Below are 16,037 nucleotides of genomic sequence, written 5' to 3'. Positions count from 1 at the left end.
TCGGCTTTGCATATATGCCCTTTATTATGTTGAGGAATTTTCCTTCAATTCCTATTTTGGTGAGAGTTTTTATCATAAATGGGTGTTGGACTTTGTCAAATGCCTTTTCTGCATCAATTGATAAGATCATGTGGTTTTTGTCTTTTGTTTTATTTATGTGATGGATTACATTAATGGTTTTTCTGATATTAAACCAGCCTTGCATACCTGGTATAAATCCCACTTGATCAGGGTGAATTATTTTTTTGATGTGTTGTTGGATTCTATTGGCTAGAATTTTATTAAGGATTTTTGCATCTATGTTCATGAGGGATATAGGTCTAAAATTTTCTTTTTTTGTAATGTCTTTACCTGGTTTTGGTATCAGGGAGATGGTAGCTTCATAGAATGAGTTGGGTAGTATTCCGTCTTTTTCTATACTTTGAAATACCTTCAATAGTAATGGTGTTAAGTCTTCCCTGAAGGTTTGGTAGAACTCTGCAGTGAAGCCATCTGGGCCAGGACTTTTTTTTGTTGGGAGTTTTTTGATTACCGTTTCAATCTCTTTTTTTGTTATGGGTCTATTTAGTTGTTCTACTTCTGAGTGTGTTAGTTTAGGTAAGTAGTATTGTTCCAAGAATTTATCCATTTCTTCTAGGTTTTCAAATTTGTTAGAGTACAATTTTATGTAGTAATCTGATATGATTCTTTTGATTTCATTTGGTTCTGTTGTGATGTGGTCCTTCTCGTTTCTTATTCGGGTTATTTGTTTCCTTTCCTGTTTTTCTTTAGTCAGTCTAGCCAATGGTTTATCAATTTTGTTAATTTTTTCAAAGAACCAGCTTTTGGCTTTGTTGATTCTTTCAATTGTTTTTCTGTTCTCTAATTCATTTAGTTCAGCTCTAATTTTTATTATTTGTTTTCTTCGGGTGCCTGATGGATTCTTTTGTTGCTCACTTTCTATTTGCTCAAGTTGTCGGGACAGTTCTCTGATTTTGTCTCTTTCTTCTTTTTGTATGTGTGCATTTATCGATATAAATTGGCCTCTGAGCACTGCTTTTGCTGTGTCCCAGAGGTTTTGATAGGAAGTATTTTCATTCTCGTTGCTTTCTAAGAATTTCCTTATTCCCTCCTTGATGTCTTCTATAACCCAGTCTTTTTTCAGGAGGGTATTGTTCATTTTCCAAGTATTTGATTTCTTTTCCCTAGTTTTTCTGTTATTGATTTCTAGCTTCATTGCCTTGTGGTCTGAGAAGATGCTTTGTAATATTTCGATGTTTTGGATTCTGGAAAGATTTGTTTTATGCCCTAATATATGGTCTATTCTAGAGAATGTTCCATGTGCGCTAGAAAAAAAAGTATATTTTGCAGCAGTTGGGTGGAGAGTTCTGTATAAGTCAATGAGGTCAAGTTGGTTGATTGTTGTAAGTAGGTCTTCCGTGTCTCTATTGAGCTTCTTACTGGATGTCCTGTCCTTCTCCGAAAGTGGTGTGTTGAAGTCTCCTACTATATATGTGGAGGTGTCTATCTCACTTTTCAATTCTGTTAAAATTTGATTTATGTATCTTGCAGCCCTGTCATTAGGTGCGTAAATATTTAATATGGTTATGTCTTCCTGATCAATTGTCCCTTTTATCATTATATAGTGTCCTTCTTTATCCTTTGTGGCGGATTTAAGTCTAAAGTCTATTTTGTCAGAAATTAATATTGCTACTCCTCTTCTTTTTTGCTTATTGTTTGCTTGATATATTTTTTTCCATCCTTTGAGTTTTAGTTTGTTTGTGTCTCCAAGTCTAAGGTGTGTCTCTTGTAGGCAGCATATAGATGGATCGTGTTTTTTTATCCAGTCCGTGACTCTCTGTCTCTTTATTGGTGCATTTAGTCCATTTACATTCAGCGTAATTATAGATAAGTAAGTTTTTAGTGCTGTCATTTTGATGCCTTTTCATGTGTGTTGTTGGCCATTTCATTTTTCCACATGCTTTTTTGTGCTGAGACGTTTTTCTTAGTAGCTTGTGAGATCCTCATTTTCATAATGTTTAACTTTGTGTTTATTGAGTCGTTACGTTTTTCTTGGCTTTTTTCTTGAGTTATGGGATTGATATTCCGTTTTGTGGTTACCTTTTTATTTACCCCTATTTTTCTAAGTAAAAACCTAACTTGTATCCTTCTATTTCGCCTTGTATCACTCTCCATCTGGCAGTTCAATGCCTCCTATATTTAGTCCCTCTTTTTGATTATTTTGATCGTTTATCTATTGATTTCCATGATTTCCTGTTGTGTGTATTATTTTGTTTATTTATTTATTTTTTAGAATTAGTCTTAATTTGTTTGTTTTTGTGCTTTTCCTGTTTGAGTTGCTTTGATATCAGGACGTTCTGTTTTGTGACCTTGTATTGTGCTGGTACCTGATATTATTGGTCATCCGGCCAAACAATCTCCTTTAGCATTTCTTGCAGTCTTGGTTTAGTTTTTGCAAATTCTCTAAACTTGTGTTTATCTGTAAATATCTTAATTTCTCCTTCATATTTCAGAGAGAGTTTTGCTGGATATATGATCCTTGGTTGGCAGTTTTTCTCGTTTAGTGCTCTGTATATGTCGTCCCATTCCCTTCTTGCCTGCATGGTTTCTGCTGAGTAGTCTGAACTTATTCTTATTGATTCTCCCTTGAAGGAAACCTTTCTTTTCTCCCTGGCTGCTTTTAAAATTTTCTGTTTGTCTTTGGTTTTGGCAAGTTTGATTATGATGTGTCTTGGTGTTTTTCTTTTCGGATCAATCTTAAATGGGGTTCGATGAGCATCTTGGATAGATATCCTTTCTTCTTTCATGATGTCAGGGAAGTTTTGTGTCAGGAGTTCTTCAACTATTTTCTCTGTGTTTTCTGTCCCCCCTCCCTGTTCTGGGACTCCAATTACTCGCAAGTTATCCTTCTTGATAGAGTCCCACATGATTCTTAGGGTTTCTTCATTTTTTTTAATTCTTTTATCTGATTTTTTTTCAGCTATGTTGGTGTTGTTTCCCTGGTCCTCCAGAAGTCCCAGTCTACATTCTAATTGCTCGAGTCTGCTCCTCTGACTTTCTATTGCGTTGTCAAATCCTGTAATTTTATTGTTAATCTTTTGGATTTCTATATGCTGTCTCTCTATGGATTCTTGCAACTTGTTAATTTTTCCACTATGTTCTTGAATAATCTTTTTGAGTTCTTCAACAGTTTTATCAGTGTGTTCCTTGGCTTTTTCTGCATTTATCCTAATTTCATTTGTGATATCTTTAAGCATTCTGTAAATTAGTTTTTTATATTCTGTATCTGATAATTCCAGGATTGTATCTTCATTTGGGAAAGATTTTGATTCTTTTGTTTGGGGGGTTGGAGAAGCTGTCATGGTCTGTTTCTTTATGTGGTTTGATATGGACTGCTGTCTCCAAGCCATCACTGAGAAACTAGATTTTCCAAGTAGTCAGCTGGTGCGCTGGCTCCTAGTTCTGAAAACAGTCGCTGTCTGCCCGTATTTGTTCGTTTTCCGTCTCTAAGTCTGTGCTTGTTGTTCAGAGTTCGTAGATTGTTATGTATGTGATCGATTCCTTGTTTTTCCGAGTCTTTGTTGCAAGAGGGATCCGCGGTAGCGTCCACCTAGTCCGCCATCTTGGCCCCCGCCACATCTTTGCTTTTTAACACTTTAAAGAGGTCTTTTGCAGCAGATTTACCCAATGCAATGTGTCCTTTGATTCCTTGACTGCTGTTTCCATGGGTGTTGACTGTGGATCCAACTGAATGAAATCCTGGACAACTGCAATCTTTTCTCCATTTATTATGATGTTGTTTATTGTGAGGACTTTTGTTTTCTTTATGTTGAGGTGTAATCCATACTGAAGGCTGTGGTCTTCCATTTCCATCAGTCAGTGTTTCAAGTCTTCTTCACTTTCAGAAGCCAAGGCTGTGTCATCTGCATAATGCAGGTTGTTAAGAGTCTTCCTCCAATCCTGATGCTCCATTCTTCTTCATATAGTCCAGCTTTTTGGATTATTTGCTCAGCATAGATTGAAGAGGTATGGTGAAAGGATGCAACCCTGATGCACTCCTTTCCTGACTTTAAGCCACAGAGTGTCCCCTTGTTCTGTTCGAACCACTGCTTTTTGATCTATGTACAGGTTCCTCATGAGCACAATTAAGTGTTCTGGAATTCCCATTCTTTGCAATGTTATCCATAATTTGTTATGATCCACACAGTCGAATGCTTTTGCATAGTCAATAAAACACAGGTAAACATCTTTCTGGTATTCTCTGCTTTCAGCCAGGATTCATCTGATATCAGCAATGATATCCCCCGTTCCATGTCCTCTTCTGAATCCACTTTTGAATGATCTTCATCAAAATTTTACTTGAGTGTGATGTTAATGACATTGTTTGATAATTTCCACATTTGGTTGGATCGCCTTTCCTTGGAATAGCGATAAATAGGTTGGCCAGGTAGCTGTCTTCCAAATTTCTTGGCATAGATGAGTGAACACTTCCAGTGCTGCATCTGTTTGTTGAAACATCTCAATTGGTATTCTGTCAGTTCTTGAAGCCTTGTTTTTGCTCAATGCCTTCAGTGCAACTTGGACCTCTTCCTTCAGTACCATCAGTTCCTGATCATATGCTACCTCCTAAAATGGTTGAACGCCTACCAATTCTTTTTGGTATACCAAAACCAAACCAAACCCAGTGCCGTCGAGTCGATTCTGACTCATAGCAACTCTATAGGACAAAGTAGAACTGCCCCATAGAGTTTCGAAGGAGCGCCTCGTAGATTCGAACTGCCGACCCTTTGGTTAGCGGCTGTACCACTTAACCACTGCGTCACCAGGGTTTCCTCTTTTTGGTTTAAAAAAAAGTGACTGTGTATTCCTTCCATCTTCTTTTGATGCTTCCTGTGTCCTTTAATATTTTTCCTGCAGAATTCTTCAGTATTGCAACTCGAGGCTTGAATTTTCTCTTCAGTTCTTTTAGCTTGAGAAGTGCCTAGTGTGTCCTTCCCTTTTGGTTTTCTAATGCTAGGTCTTTGCACATATTCTGATAATACTTTACCTTGTCTTCTCTAGCCACCCTTTCAAATCTTCTGTTCAGCTCTTTTACTGCATCAGTTCTTCCATTTGCTTTAGCTACTCGACGCTCAAGAGCAAGTTTCAGAGTCTCTTCTGACATCCATTTTGGTCTTTTCTTTCCTGTCTTTTTCATGACCTCTTGCTTTCTTCATGTATGATGTCCTTGATGTCATTCCACAAGTCATCTGATCTCTAGTCATTAGTTTCAGTGTGTCAAATCTGTTCTCAAGATGGTCTGTAAATTCAGGTGGGATATACTCAAGGTCATACTTTGCCTCTCGTGGGCTTGTTCCAATTTTCTTCAGTTTCAACTTGAACTTGCATATGAGCGATTGATGGTCTGTTCCACAGTCAGCCCCTGGCCTTATTCTGACTGATAATATTGAGCTTTTCCATTGTCTCTTTCCACAGATGTAGTCGATTTGTTTCCTGTGTATTCCATCTGGTGAGGTCCATGTGTATAGTCGCTGTTTACGTTGGTGAAAAAAGGTGTTTGTGATGAAGATGTTGTTGGTCTTGCGAAATTCTATCATTCGATCTCTGGCATTGTTTCTATCACCAAGGCCATAATTTCCAACGACTGATCCTTCTTTTTTGTTTCCAACTTTCACATTCCAATCACCTGTAATTATCAATGCATCCTGATTGCATGTTCAATCAGTTTCAAACTGCAGAAGTTGGTAAAAATCTTCAGTTTTGCCTTAATTGTTGCTGCATATATTTGAATAATAGTCATATTAACTGGGCTTCCTTGTAGGCGTATGGATATTACCCTCTCACTGACAGTGTTGTACTTCAGGATAGATCTTGAAATGTTCTTTCTGATGATGAATGCACCGCCATTCCTCTTCAAGGTGTCATTTCCGGCATGGTAGACCTTGTGATTGTCTGATTCAAAATGGCCAATACCAGTCCATTTCAGCTCACTAATGCCTAGGACATTGATGTTTATGTGTCCAATTTCATTTTTGATGATTTCCAGTTTTCCTGGATTCATACTTCATTTCCACATTCCAATTATTAATGGATGTTTGTAGCTGTTCTCATTTTGAGTCATGCCACATCAGCAAATGAATGTCCCAAAAGCCTGACTCCATCCACATCATTAGGGTCAACTCTACTTTGAGGGGGCAGCTCTTGCCCAGTCATGTTTTGAGTGCCTTCTGACCTTAAGGGCTCATCTTCTGGCAATATATCAGACAATGTTCCTCTGCTATTTATAAGATTTTCACTGGCTAATTCTTTTCAGAATTAGACCGTCGGGTCCTTCTTTGTAGTCTGTATTAGTCTGGAGGCTCAGCTGAAACCTGTCCACCATTGGTGACCCTGCTGGTATTTGGGTACTGGTGGCATAGCTTCCAGCATCACAACAACATGGAAACCCCCACAGTAGGACAAACTGTCAGAAGCATGGAGCGGGGGTTCTACTAACTGGCATGTGTAAATGTGCCATTACCTTCGTGATTGAGCAGGACGGAGCTCAGGGGCTCTAGCCTCAAAGAAGGAAAAAATATTTGCTGATAATAGGGGCAAATGCCAAGCAAGTTACTCTGGGAAGGTCAAAGCCACTGGGCGCTCACCCACTCCCCTACTCCAGTCATCTATGGTGAAGCATTTGGAGTCTTCCAGGGGCCTCAGGAGCCAGCATGTTGAAGCCTTCAGGTCTACTAGATTGCCTTCATTCAATATGCAGCCCTAGCATCTCACTCTCCTGTGGTCCCACAGGACGTGATATAGACCTCAACCTCTATTCGAACACTTATACTGTGGGCTTTGTTAATATCCTGCTCTTCTCTGAGTCTTATGGCCTATCACAGGGCCTAATGTGTAGCAGACGGTTTCATAAATATTGATGGATTAGATGAATGGATAGATGGAGGATGGATGGATGGATGGATGGATGGATGGATGGATGGATGGATGGATGGATGGATGGATGGATGGGTGGATGAACTGCAAGTGGATGGGGGGACAGATGGACAGGTTGGATGGACAGGAGGATGAATTGAGATTAATCACAGAATGTCTCTCTCTCTCCCCCCTTTCTCTACTTTTATCTCTCCTCTCTTTCTTACACACAGGTATTCTCACACTCATCCTCATACATACTCATACACATACCCTAAACAGACTTGGGAGGGTGTCTGAGTATGTATGTGTACATGTCTTTTGTGGGAGGAAATGGGAACTTCAAGTGTGAACTTTAAAAAAATTTTGGTCTCAGGCCAGACCTCAATTAAGGACCAAAAAGGAGCCCCATGGAAAACAAGCTGTCTGGAACCAATGAGAAATTCAGTATTTAAATGAGAGAACACTGGAGAAAGAAACAGACTCAGAGGCTTGTATGAAGTCACACTTCCAACAGCAAACCTAAGTGTTAGGAGTATTATTCCCATTTTACAGATGAGAAAGCAGAGCTATGAGAGAGAAACCTCCAAAATGAGGAATCTAATTCAGATGGGGTGGTGGCCAGGGCATGGTTTTTCTGATATGGTAATATTTCAGCTGAGACCTGAAGAATGAGATGAAGCCAACCAAGCAGAGTAGAGAAAGAATATTCCAGGTGGTAAAAGCAGCAAATGCAAACATCCTGATGTAGGAATGACCTCAGTGAGCTCACAGAACAGCAGAGTGGACTGGGGCAGAGCAGGGGGTGGGGGTAGAGGCAGGGAAGATCACTGGGGAGACAGAAGCCAGATCATATGGGCCCTGTACTTGTTTCTAAGTGTCACAGGAAGACTGATTTACATTTTGAAAGGATCCCTCTGGCCTGCTGGGTGGAGAGAAGGTTGTAGGGAGTAGGAAATCCCAGTGAAAAGTCCATTGCAGAGGTCCATGTGAGAGGGGTAGTACCTTGGACCAGAGTGGTTACAACAGAGGTGGAGAGTGAGAGATGTGGATTTCATACCACATGAGGTCATCCTTGACTCCTGTCTTTCCTTAACATGCCACAACCCATCTGTCAACAAATCCTCTGGTCTTTATCTTCAGGACACATCCAGTACCCAATCACTTCTCACCACCTTCACTGCCACCACTCTCCTCCAGGCTACCCTTTCACTCTTGCTCCATACAGCCTATTCTCTACACCTGAAGCATCCAAGCCTTAGAGATTCTGTTAAACCCAAGTCAAATTATGTCAGTTCTGTGCTCAAAACCCTCCCAAGGCTTCCCCTCTCTCTGAGTAAAATCAAAGTTATCACAATGGCCAAACAGTCCTCCAAGATCTCGTCCCTCATTGCCTTTCTGCCCTTGTATCCTGTTCCTGTCTTCTCTGCTCACACTGTTCCAGCCACACTGGCCTGCTTGCAGTTCCTCAAACATTCCAGGTACATAGCCAACTCAGGCTTTTTGCACTGACTGTTCTCTCTGCCTAGAATGATATTCCCCTAGATAATCTGCAATGACTGCTTCTTTACCTCCTTCGGAGCTTTCCCAAGGGCTACCTTCTCAGTGTGGCCTTCCTGGCCATGATAGCTAAAATTGCAACCCACCTCCTCCTCAGATACCTTTGTCTTTTTTCCTCCTGCATTATTTTTATCCACAGAACTTATCACCATGAAAGGTATGATATGTTTTATTTATCTTGCTTACTTTTTGCCTCCTCTCATTAGATTATGACCTCCATAAGGATAAGCACCTTTGTCTATCTATATTGTTCACTGATGTATCCTAAGCACTTAGAGCAGTACTTGACATATGGTAGGTGCTCAATACATATTTGTTGAATAAATAAATTGTTGGGGAAATGAGATGGTAGATGGGAGAAAGTTCTGCGTGTGTTGTAAAGCTAGATGTAAACAAGGGCTGGTTATTGCTAGTTTTATTACCATGTATAAGTGTGTATGTGTATGTATGCACATGCACGCATGTGTCTGGAAGAAGCTGTCAATGTGCTCAAGGGGTTCGTTTGTTGTTTCCACTAATGTCCTTCTCAGCAAATATGAACTTGCCAACCTCCTTCCTCGATGGCTGGTGTGGAGAGCCTGCTTCAGCCCTGCTAGTCAACACAGCACTGTAATGCTAATTGTCAGAGGGCCCCTCAGCTATCTGCCACGGTGGTACAGGCACTGCGGTGATGCTTTGACCTCCATCCTCTGTGTGTGTATATGCATGTGTGCACATACCTGTGTCGGGCCATGTCTCTGGCCTCCTCAGTCCCATAAGCACATTGGGTACTTGCTGAGGGTGTATTGCGGTTAGTGCAGGACCTGCCATGTAGAGTGGAGACTTCCTTGATCTTGCCAGGTTAACACAGCAAAGATACAACGGAATCAGCTTGGACTTTGGAGCCAGATAGGTCTGGGTTCAAATCCCAGCACTTGCAATTATAAACTGAATGTCTTTGGGCAAATGGCCAAACCTCTTTGAGCTGCTATTTCTTCACCTGTGCAATGGGGATTATAATAATACCTCTCTCAGGTTTATTGGGAAGGTGATATAAACAAGTGGAAGTGAAAGTGGACATACTTCATGAAATAGTGCCAAATGTGGATGACAGATTTTCATTCCTCTGTCTTAGAGCAATGACCTTGTTTAGGATGTTGAGTCTTTCTCATTTGATTTCTCTGAGGTTCCTCTGAGGGAACCAGGAGTTGCTCTTGGGGCTGAGCAGTGGGCATAGGGAAGGAAAGTTAATGGTCACTCAGTGTCATTTTTTGCTGGACACCATGCTCGCAGGCTACATTCATTAGCTCATTCAATCTTCACAATAACGCTGGACCAAACCACTACTATTGTCCCATTTTACAGATGAGAAGACTGAGGCTTAGAGAGGAAAAATAATTTGCTTGAGGTCATAGAGCTACTCATGGTGAATCAGGGACTTCACCCTAAGTCTGTTATAACCTACATTGTTTCTCACCACATGAAGTCAGCCAGACCAGGGAGGGAGGTTAGGGTGGGTGTCACAGAGAGAAGAGGAGGAGTGTGGACAGGCAGACTCCTACCACAGGAGCAGCATACCAGTAGGAATTCAGACAATTCTGGAAACCCCAAAACAATTTTCTAACCCTGGGAAAATGGCCTAAAGTTTGGGCTGGCATGCTTGGTGTGGTGGCTGTGGGATGGGAGCTGTCAGGTCCTCCCTCCTGCCCCCCAACTCCTGCCTCCATGAAACACTCTAAGAGGGTCACAGAATCTCAGAAAGTCAGGTAGAGGAGCCCTTAGAGATCTTTTTGACCCTGGCTGCTCATTTAAATTACCTGGGGGATTGTACAAACCCCCCTGGCCCACTCTCAGAGATTCTGATTTAATTGGTTTGGGGTATGACCTGGCCATTGAGATTTTTCCCCCCAGCTCTCCAGTTAATTCCAACGCTCAGACTCAACTAGTTTTTCCTCCTTCCACCGCCACCCTCCTACACACCGTTTTGAAGTTGTAGAAAAAGAAGCCCAAAGAGAGAAAGGGACTCACTCAAAGATACACAGCCTGGAACTCAGGCCCCTGGCTCCCTTTAGGCTCAGCAATATGAGAATGCCTTCCCCATAGCACAATTGAGATACGTAAGAGAGGGTCCTCAGAACTCAGGAGAGTGGGAAGAAAATGATTCTGATCACGTGGGAGCTAGAGGCATTCCAAGTCCTGGTGTTACAGTGGTTAAGAACTACAGCTGCTAACCAAAAGGTCAGCAGTTCAAATCCACCAGTCGCTCCTTGGAAACCCTATGGGGCAGTTCTACTCTGTCCTATAGGGTCACTATGAGTCAGAATTGACTCGATGGCAACAGGTTTGGTTTTGGGTTAGAGGCATCCCAGTACTGTGCTGGGCACCCCCAAACCTCATCTCCACCTTTGTGCTCACCACCACTTCCTCTGCAGCTGTGGGGTTTGGGAAGAGCCCTGGCCAGGGAGTCAGGAGCCTTGGGTTTGGGTTCTACATCTGCCACTAATCTCTTTTGGACTTCTGGCAAGTCCCTTTCCCTCTCTGGGCCTCATTGTTATTCATCTACAAAATGAGATTTGACTCAAATGTTCCTTAAACTAATATCTCTTCCAACTCTGATATGTTTTGGCTTTAGAAAAGATAGCATTTAGGAGATCTGGGTTGTGGAAGCCTGCTGGTGCAGAGGTTAAGAGCCCAGCTGCTAACCAAAAGGTCAGCAGTTCGAATCCACCAGCTGCTCCTTGGAAACCCTATGGGTCAGTTCTACTCTGTCTTATAGGGTCACTCACTATGAGTCAGAATCGACTCTACAGCAATGGTTTTTTGGGGGGGGGGCGGTCAGATTGTGATCCTCACTCTGTTCAACCTGTCCGGCTCCAGTTTCTTACTCAGTAGAATGTGAATCATTGGTCTGTGACCTTGGCCACATTCCTTGCCTTTTCTCGGTCTAAGTTATTCCTCCCCTAAACTAAAGTGTGTGGGAACAGGGAGTGGGGAAACTGGAGGTGATGGTCTTTATTTGGAAGGCCTGTGAGTCTCTGATTCTCATTCTGACTGGCTGCTCCAACCCCAGTGAGCAACAGACAAGGGTCAAATGGAGATGAGGCTTTGGAGCAAGTGGTTCCTGCCAGGGTGGAGGGAGACAATTTGCAATCAGGCCCTATCTCTCTACTTCAAGCAGGGCCATTGGTGAGGGTGTCAGGGCCTCCAGCCAACTCCTTGCCTCAGAGTTGCCTGACAGTCACTCTCATAGTCTCTAGTGAGGCCCTCTTTGTAACTCCCAGTGCTATGAGGAGAAAAGAAGTTGTCAAGTCAGCAAGTCAGCCAGTGGGCAGGAGCTGAGAGGCTGTGAAGCCTGGAACTTGGAGGGCTAAAGTGTCTGCCCAGCTTGGGTGAGGAAGAGGGAGGGGCCAGCTTCAGCAACCATGGAGGACACTTCTCTGTCCTCCATTGGGTCTTCACTGCAATTATAATAACAGCCACCCTTTCTTTAATGCTTCTGTGAGCCAGCTGATTTGTCCTAGCCATGTCATTAAGGCAATCCTGGTAGTGAGAGATTCTTCTTAGCCCCATGCTACACATGTTACAGATGAGGCTGCTAAGGCTCGGAGAACAAAGGGACTTGCCCAAGGCTACACATCTAGTCAGTTGTAGAGTCCACACTGGATGCAAACCCAGGGCTCCTGACTCCCTGTCCAGGGCTCTTCCCACACCCCACAGCTGCAGAGGGAGTGGTGCTGGGCCCATAAATTGCAGGCTGATTCCTGAGCCACTCTTCTTTCCATCCCAACCAAGGACCTCCAATAATAATAATAGTAGCACTTACATAATGCTTCCTATGTGCTAGCCACCATTCTAAGTGCTTCACACATATTAACTTATTTAGTCAATACAACAATACCATGAGGTAGTTACTACAGTGAGGTGTGGTTGAGGAAACTGAAGCCCAGAGAGTTTAAGTAACTTATTCCCAGTGTCACAGTCCTCATGGAGGAGTCAGGATTCAGAGTCCATGCTTTTTACCACCATGGAATACAACTCCTTATTGAATGAAGCTGAACCCGCACACACACATCCCCTACATACCTCACATGTCTCACGCCTCAGTCTGGGCTCTTGTTCTCTGCCAGGTGCTGGCCATTTAGGGTTATGTGGTTTGTGACAAATAAATCACTTTTTCCTCACTTCTCTAGGCCTTGGTTTCCCCCTACAATATAGGGGGTGGTGATAGAAGGAATTGGACCAGGTGATCTGTAAAGACATTCCTAGCTCTGCCACACCATCTTCCCCAGACTTGACCCCCATGCCTTTGGCTGGGGGATGGGGCCTCTGGGCACCTCTCCTCCTTCCTCTACCCCATCTCCTTTCCTATGAGTTAGTCAACATGGGATCAGGCCTGGGCTTTGCAGCGAAAGAGTAAAATTGGTCCAGCCAGACCTAGCTCAGGAAAGCTGTTTCGCACAGTACCTACCTCTCAGCCCAACTCCTGGTCCGTGTGTGGCTCAGTGAAGCCACTTTCTAGTCTCCCAGCCTCAGGGCCCAGCTCCTGAGCCCTTTTCTTCCAGTTGCCTAGCAGCCTAGCTCCCTAGCTGTCTTCAGCTTTGATTCACTGTTGCACCTGGAGCCTGAGGCCAGTAGCTGTCTTGGCCATCATGACCTCCTCCCTTCCTCTGAGCTTCTAACAATGGCAGCAGTCACTAACACACAAGAATGTGCTCACTGCCATGAGAGAAACATTTTGGCCATATTATGGACTGAATTATGTCCCCCCAAAAGTTATGTTGAAGTCCTAACCCCTGTACCCATGAATGTGATCCTGTTTACGAATATAAGTTCTCTTTTGTTATGTCATAACAAGGAAGGGTGGGTTCTGAACCTAATCAATTCTGAGAAGTGTCTTATAAAAAGAGCTGAAAAGACACAGACACACACACACACACGGGGAGACAGATGCTATGTGACAATGGAGGCAGATGAATTCACAAGTCCAGGAGCTCCAAGGATTGCAGGCAGCTACTAGAAGCTGAAATAGACCAAGAAGGACCTCTTCCCAGAGCCACGCCCTGAATTTGGACTTTTAGCCTCCATAACTGTGAGAAAATAAATTTGTTTTTCTAAAGACACCCACCTTGTGGTATTTTGTGAAGGCACCATTAGAAGATTAAGGCAGGCCAGAATGCATTCTTGGGCTGAAGAACGGCAAAATATCACCCCGGAGCCCAGTTTGGCCGCTCCTAGATGTGTAGCTCTGGACAAGTTCTTCGACCTCTCTGAACCTCAGCTTCCTCATGGTGACAATGAAAAAACACTGAGCTGCTGAGAGGACTCAATGCTATAGCATATGACTGTCTCAGAGCAGTGTCTGGTACATAGTAAAAGGGGTCAATAAATAAGCCTCAGCTTTGATTCCCACATCTGCCACTTTCTAACTGTGTGCTCTTGGGCAAGTCACTGAATCTCAGTTTTCCGAGTTCAGAGGCAGGTGTAAAAATATTTGTCCAGTGAGATTTTTATTAGAAAACAATAAGAGAATGAATGTAAAATTCTTAGCATGGTGTCTGGCAGATGTTAGAGAATCAAAAATATGTCACCCCTCTTCACCTATCTCCAGGCACAGAGAGGAAACTATTTGGCCCCAAGACATACCTAAGTATATAAAACTATATGTGTCTAATAATATCAAGATTACACAAATCTGCCAGAGAATAGAAAAAGATGGAACACTTCCCAACATTCTTTATGGGGCCAGCATAATCTTGAAACCGAAACTAAACAAGGGCATTAAAAGAAAGGGATATTTCAGATCAATCTCTTTTGTAACATGGAGGCAAAAATCCAAAATCAAAATATTAAGAAATAGAATGCAAAATATATATTTGAAGAATAATTCATTATATCAAGTGAGGTTTATTCCAGGACTTTAAGGGTGGAAAATCAATGAAACAAAGAGATGATTCTTTGAAAAGATCAAGAAAATTGACAAATCTCTAGCAAGACTGACAAAGAAAAAAAAAGAAGACACACATTATGAATATCAGGAATGAAATGGGGATAATCATTAAAGACCTTGCAGACATCAAAAGGACAATAAGGGAATAATACGAACAACTTTATACACATAAATTGGAAACTTAGATGAATGAACCAATTCCTCAAAAAGCACAAACTACCCAATATAAGGTAGATAATTTGAATAGTCCTACAACAATAAAAGAAATTGAATTTATAATTAAAAACCTCCAAAAGAAGACGTCTCCAGACCCAGATTGTTTCACTAGAGAATTCTACAAATGTTTAAAGAAGAATTGACACAAATTCTATACCATCTCTTCCTGAATAAGGAAGAAGGCATACTTCCTAATTAATTTTATGAAGCCAGTATTGTATTGATACCCAAACCAGACAAAGACAGTACAGAAAAAGAAAACTACAGACCAATATCCCTCATAGATGGAAAAGTTCTCAACAAAATATTAGCAAATAGAAGTCAGCAAAATATAAAAATAATCATACGCCATAACCAAGGGGAATTTATACCAGGAATGCAAGGCTGGTTCAGTGCTTGGAAATTAATCAGAGTAATCCAACATATTAACAGGCTAAAAAAGAAAAACCGCATGAGCATATCGGTCAATGCAGAAAAAGCATTTGACCAAATTCAATACCATTTCATGATTAAAAAAACACAAACCTCAAGAAACTAGGAATAGAGGGAACTTCTTCAACCTGACAAAGACCATCTACAAAAAACCTACAGATAACATTATACTTAATGGTGAAAGGCTGTATGCTTTCTCTCTATGATTAGGAAGAAGGGTAAGCAGCATAGTGCTGGAAGTATAATAGGGAAAGAAAAGAGAAGAAGAGGGGAGGGATCTGGAAGAAGAGGAGAGGAAAGGAAAGGCATATGCATCAAAAGGGAAGAAATAAAACTGTCCTTATGTGGAGATGACATCATTGTCTACATAGAAAATCTTAAGGAATCTACAAAAAATTTCCTAGAACTAAGATATATACAAGATTATTCTAAAATTTATATGGAAATGTCAAGGGACTAGAATAGCCAAAACAATTCTGAAAAAGAAGAATACAGTGGTAGGAATCACTCTACCTGATTTCAGTAGTTGTTATATAGCTACAGTAATCAAGACTGGGTGGTATTGGCAGAGGGATCAAATGGAGCAGAATAGAGAACTCAGAAACAGAATCACACAAATATGGCCAAGTGATATTTAAAAAAAACAAAAAATGTATCATAGTAAAATATATATATATAACAAAAATTGTCATTCTAATCATTTTTAAGTGTACATTTCAAAGACATTAATTATATTCACCATGTTATGCAACCATCACTAATTATTTCCAAAAGCTTTTCATCACCCCAGACATTCAGTGCCCCTTAAGCAATACCTCCCTAGTCCTCCCTCCCCCATCCCCTGATAGCTACTAATAAACTTGTTTGTCTCTATGCATTTGCCTATTCTGACTATATCATATAAGTGTGGTCATCCAATATTTGTCCTTTTGTGCCTACTCAGGGCAATAAGGCAAGCAAAAAAAATAAAGATTTGAAAGGAAGCAAGAAA

Source organism: Loxodonta africana, chromosome X (genome assembly GCF_030014295.1).
Source record: "Loxodonta africana isolate mLoxAfr1 chromosome X, mLoxAfr1.hap2, whole genome shotgun sequence".
NCBI classification, from domain to species: domain Eukaryota; kingdom Metazoa; phylum Chordata; class Mammalia; order Proboscidea; family Elephantidae; genus Loxodonta; species Loxodonta africana.
This window is presented reverse-complemented; position numbering follows the sequence as displayed.